At 39.4% G+C, this 5,709-nt stretch overlaps 1 long non-coding RNA gene across 1 annotated transcript; it reads right to left on the bottom strand.

Annotated features, from left to right (window-relative positions):
• On the bottom strand, positions 1-4,364 carry LOC125246048. Its single transcript, XR_007179686.1, has 3 exons — positions 4,204-4,364; positions 2,936-3,005; positions 1-237 (listed from the first exon to the last, which is right to left on the bottom strand). It is a non-coding gene; the product is annotated as an uncharacterized LOC125246048 (long non-coding RNA).
• Between the last annotated feature and the right edge of the window lie 1,345 nt (positions 4,365-5,709).

Raw genomic sequence — 5,709 nt, 5'->3', positions numbered from 1 at the left:
CACTTTTACATTTTTTATTGCATTAAATTAAATTAAACTTTACATAAACTCTACACACTTAGACCTATTTATCTTAGGTCACACTGTAATAACATTAGACATTAGAAAAAATAGAAAAACAACTCATTCTCTCTCAAACATTTGACAACATTCAATAACTGGATTGAACTTGAGGGACAAGAGTTTTGATAGTGTCCTCATCTAAGAGAAGAAATGCCTCCTCATCTCTGTCTTCACCTGAAAGACAGAAAACAAGACAACATGAGTATTGTTAACAAGTCGAGACAATTGTGAACCACTCACCAGACACTCTTTGATTATCAAGCTAACAAATAATCACTTTTAAGGGAATGCTGTTGTTTTGTTTTTTTTTGTTTAAAAAAAAAAGCAAAAAAAAAAAAAAAAAAAAAAAGTGGCCCAATTTGCTAGTTAACTAATGTGGTTCTTTTGCAGCATTACCCATTTTGTGTGAATGACAGTCTATCCTGTCCATCTTTTCTTTCACTAACAAGTGTAATGACATTAATGCAAAGGTGAATATCTGGCCCATTATTATGCATAACAGCTTAAAGACAAGGCACAAGTATCTTTTAACTATAAGGGTTATTATAGAGATGCATTCCCCACTGTCAAAGATGTTGTGACTGTCACAAAATCTTGCACTGACACATTTAAGTCATATTAAAGAAAAATATTTAGGTATAGAGAGATGATATGAGGGCAGTTAAAGGGATAGTTCACCCAAAAATGAAAATTTGATGTTTATCTGCTTACCCCCAGGGCATCCAAGATGTAGGTGACTTTGTTTCTTCAGTCGAACACAAATTATGATTTTTAACTCCAACCGTTGCCGTCTGTCAGTCTTATAATGCGAGTGAATGGTAACACAATTTTATAAGAGTCAAAAAATATGCTTAGACAAATCCTAATTAAACCCTGCGGCTCGTGACGACACATTGATGTCCTAAGACACGAAACGATCGGTTTGTGCGAGAAACCGAAAATTATTTATATAATTTTTTACCTCTAAAACACCACTATGTCCAACTGCGTTCAGCAATCGCTTAAGCCCCGTTCACACCGCAAGTCTTAATGCTCAAATCAGATTTTTTGCTCAGATCCGATTTTTTGTTTTAGTGTTCACATTACCTTTTAAAATGTGGCCTATATCTGATTTTAGTGTGAACTGTTTGAGGTTTCAAACTAACCCGCATGCGCAAAAGAACAATAACAATGACATCAGACGCAGCACGCGGTTGCACTAAAGTTCGGGAGGTTATGGAGGAAATAAGCATTTTCGCTTTTATTTCAAAATGTTTGTGTAATGGAAGCCGTAACATTAATGAGCAGGTGCTGAAGAGGAGAAGAACGAAGAGAAAGAGAGCAAAAACGGAGCGGTTACGGTAGGATCCTTCTAGTTTAGCTTGAATTGAAGTATCTCCCCATATACTAATTAGGTCTAACACCTCACTCTCCCTCCATTGACTCGCTCCATCGCTGTTCTCCATAACTAGTCAAGTTTTTAATGTTACTGTCTGTGTCTGTTGTGTCTAGGGGTAACTCGCCGGCGCATAATTGTGACAAATGTCGACGTAGATTGACGTAAAAGTCGCATCAAATCCGTCTCGGTTGTTCACACTGCGGTCGCATTGAAAAAAAATCAGATCTGGGTCTGATTCAGGACCACATATGTATGTGGTCTAAATCTGATTTGAAAAAATCAGATCTGGGCAAGATTTGAGTGTTCATACTACCTCTGAAGAAGTCTGACCTGGTCACTTGACCCAAAAAAAAAAAAAAAAAAAAAAAAATCAGATTTGGGCCACTTTTACCTGCAGTGTGAACGGGGCTTTAGGTTTCTCGCACAAACCGATTGTTTCGTGTCTTAGGACATTAATGTGTAGTCACGCGCCGCAGGGTTCAGTTTGGATTTGTCTAAGCATATTTTTTGACTCTTATAAATTGTGTTACCATTCACTCGCATTATAATGCTGCGTTCACACCAAACGCGAATAGAGCGTCAAATTCGCGTCTACCGCGTCTAGTTTGCCGCTTGAACATTTTGAATGCATTCGCGCGTCTAGAGTGAAATAGACGCGCGTAAAAAAACAAGCGTTTGAAGCGAAATTGACGCGCGTCCGAGGCGAAATCCGCTTCTTGTGGGAGGGGCAAGTGCTAGGCGGTTGTCTGTTTGCAAGATGGCTGATGTTGATCGTGCGTTCATCGAGAGAGCTACCGCTTTGTATTTGCTCTGGAGAGCAGAACAGCGGCGTAGGGGTCAGCGTCACGGGAAGGCCGCGGGTCGATAAATGTGTACGTGACTCAAAAGTGAAATGTGTATTTACAACTTACCAGGTAGCCCAATCTCCTCACCGACACTCTTCCAAGCGAGGTCCTTTTTATTCCTGTCTGAAGTATGAACTTGTGTCATAAATCTCTGGGTGACTGCTCACTGATAATATCAGTCGTTCCTCCATTTTGAATGAGTGACTCCGGGCGGGCCTGCCGCCACAGCAGCAAGCAGGCTCCTGATTGGTTAACGCGGCGCGCATTTACGACAAAGTTCAAATTTTTCAACTCGGGCGTCAGACGCGAATTCGCGTCAAATGCGTAAATGCACAAAAAGCACCATTTGTGCGAATGAGGCGAATTCGCGTCTTCCGCGCCGCGCTAAACGCCTCATTCGCGCTGCGAGACCTCCAGACGCGCGTAAACGCGTCTTTACATTGAAATCATTCGCGCCAGACGCTCTATTCGCGTTTGGTGTGAACACAGCATAAGACTGACAGACGGCAACGGTTGGAGTTAAAAATCATCATTTGTGTTTGACTGAAGAAACAAAGTCACCTACATCTTGGATGCCCTGGGGGTAAGCAGATAAACATCAAATTTTCATTTTTGGGTGAACTATCCCTTAAAAGAGTAAAACGCTCACCTCTAAAATCAGCTCAGACATCCGCCACTCAGTTAGCTTATCAGCGACAAAGCTGTCCATTTAAAAAGACCTGGAGAAAACAATAGAGGTTAGCAACAATTTGAAGACTTGACACACTTCTTTAACTTTGACTACTTAAGCCCGTAGAGCACTGTATAATATGATAAGCACAGCGTAGCTGGTTAACATAACTCAACTATTGTGTTGCCTCGTCGCTCTAGCCGCAGCTAAAGGGGGTCGCACACCGGAAGAGAAGCGTATTTAAAATTCAAACACATTATTCTCTATGAGTGTACACACACCGGCGGCGCCATTCGGCGTCTGTCCGCGGCGCCCAGCAACGGTTCAGGACCTTGTTCAAAATCCTGCAGCGCCACAGAGCGCCATGTACATAGATTTATATTAAATTTACACTTATTTGTCTCAAATCGTCATTAATGTATATACTGACTTCACCATGTGCTGCAATATAAAGTTAGTTTTACATTAATTTACAGAAATCAGCTGCATGAATAAAAATTGCTGATGTTATTGTATTTTCAGGTGATATTCTCAATTCATTCAGTTAACGGACGCTCTGAGGTAAAGTGTTCAGACTGCAGACTCAGCAACGGTTGTATTTAATTATACAGTACAATCATAACATAGTACTGACATTATCTTAATTTCATAATGTCCTTAAACATAACAATATTGCTGGCCATAAACTGAGAAAGTATGCGATACCTCGAGTTGTCCTAGACGCGGCGCGGCGCTTCTCGTCCGGTGTTCGACCCCCTTAACGCGGCATGGAGTCGCCACTAGCTGCACTGTACCTGTCGTATTATTACCAGTATTATAACAATGAGATAAGTACAGCACAGTTTATGGAAAATAGAATTTAAAGACCGTGTAAAGTAAATTCAGTCATTTTCTTCTAAACACATTAAATGGGTCATACGTTTCTCAACGATGTGTAAAAAGCATTTCAACCATTTTGACACCTAATTTCATGAACTTATCGTTATTTTTAATCATTCAAATGAGGCTGGGTGGTTAATAACACTTTCTTATTTAGTCTGACAAACTCAAAACACATATTTATATTGACTTTACACGGACTTTAAACTAGTTAGATGTTGTCGCGATATCCGCAGGCGGCTACATGCTAACCACAGAATTACCACGGTAAGCCATGGTCATTTTTTCAACAAATAGTGCTAAAATAGCAACGGGGACATGGACACAGAAAAGTTTACGTTACATTGACACTGAAAATACTTGCTTACCTTGAATACGCGACGAAGTTGCACCGAAGAAGCCCAGACCAAAACGGATCGAGTGCGTTCAAGTTCAAGTGACGGTTGTTTCAAACGACTGTTGTGAGAAAATTCCAGAACAACAGCAGGGGGCGGGGGGAAGGGGCGTTAACCCAGAACATGGGTTACTCTTTGAAAAATAAACCAGAAACCTAAACAACCCAGGAATTGGGTCAAAATATTAGCCCTGTAACCCAGAAAATGGTTACTCGCTGAAAAAATAACCCATAATTTTAACCCAACACAAATAACCCAGAAAATGGGTTAAAGAAATAACCCAGGAGTTTTTAGAGTGTACGAAACATTCCGAATTCCGTTCCTTTCCTTTAAAGCAGTTCGTTGTCACACTTTCTACGTAACATCTAAATCAGTCAAAACATGTAACGTGACTGTACTTGGACTTGCTCAATACTAAAAAAAAAATTAAAAGCGTATCGAGCTGTGAAGGTGGCTTTCTGTGTGTGCTCTCCAAGACAGAGCAAAACACGGACAGATATAGGCTACTTTGGGCTTCTGGTGTGCACTTAAACTGACAAATGCACACAAAAATATGTCAGAAGTTTTCACTTAAATGCATTCACATCTTTAGTAATCATGAACAGTTGGGAAGTAATCAAATGCTTGTTGGTATTAGATTTATGCATTCGACCTTAAAGTGACAGCAGCCTAATAAACCTGCTGTTGTCTATCATTTAATGTTAATCAAACGACAAAAGAAAATGAGAGGGTCATTAACTGCTCCTAACTTAATAAGTTTAGTAAATTTAATAAGAATTAATGTATATTTAATCAATACGGTGAAGACTATGCAATGTTTTATTTTTTACATCTGATTACTTTATTCAATTTCTGTATAGGCTATTATTTTTAGTAGGCTAAATTGTTTATTTCATTTGTATCTTTTTCTGTTGTATTTGTCCTATTGTTTGTAAAGTTCTTGTTTTTAAATTGTATTACTGTTTCAACTCACTGTTGTTTGCTGACAGCATAGACTGTAAAAAAAAAGACTCTGAAAGAACAGATTAAGGGGTTGGGAGTCATTTTGGGTTTTTATGAATGGACTGACAGAGGCCCCTTAAAAGTTTTTCTTATAGCCCCCCTGACATCTAGGACTGACACTGATCACTCATTCAATCCCACATTGCACCGTAACCGATGTACACTCAATGGTTAGGGAATACCCATAATGCACTGTGAGTGTTTATTCCCACGTCTGACCTGAAGATGGCGCCCACAGCTGAATCATCCATCCATCCATTTTCCAAACCGCTGGTCCAATGTGGCTACAGCGTAATATCATACAGGTATAAATTTCTTTTTAATTGGTAATTAAATTGTTTGATTAAGGTTTGTACTTGCTAGTTTCCATGACAGAGTTCAAGATAAATCTTTTTTATTACTAATGGAGCTGCCAGTTAAGTTTCAAATAATTATTAAACAGAAAGCAGACCGAATTCGCTCACTTGTTTTGATTCA

This window comes from Megalobrama amblycephala, linkage group LG14 (genome assembly GCF_018812025.1).
Source record: "Megalobrama amblycephala isolate DHTTF-2021 linkage group LG14, ASM1881202v1, whole genome shotgun sequence".
NCBI lineage: Eukaryota > Metazoa > Chordata > Actinopteri > Cypriniformes > Xenocyprididae > Megalobrama > Megalobrama amblycephala.
This window is presented reverse-complemented; position numbering and strand designations above follow the sequence as displayed.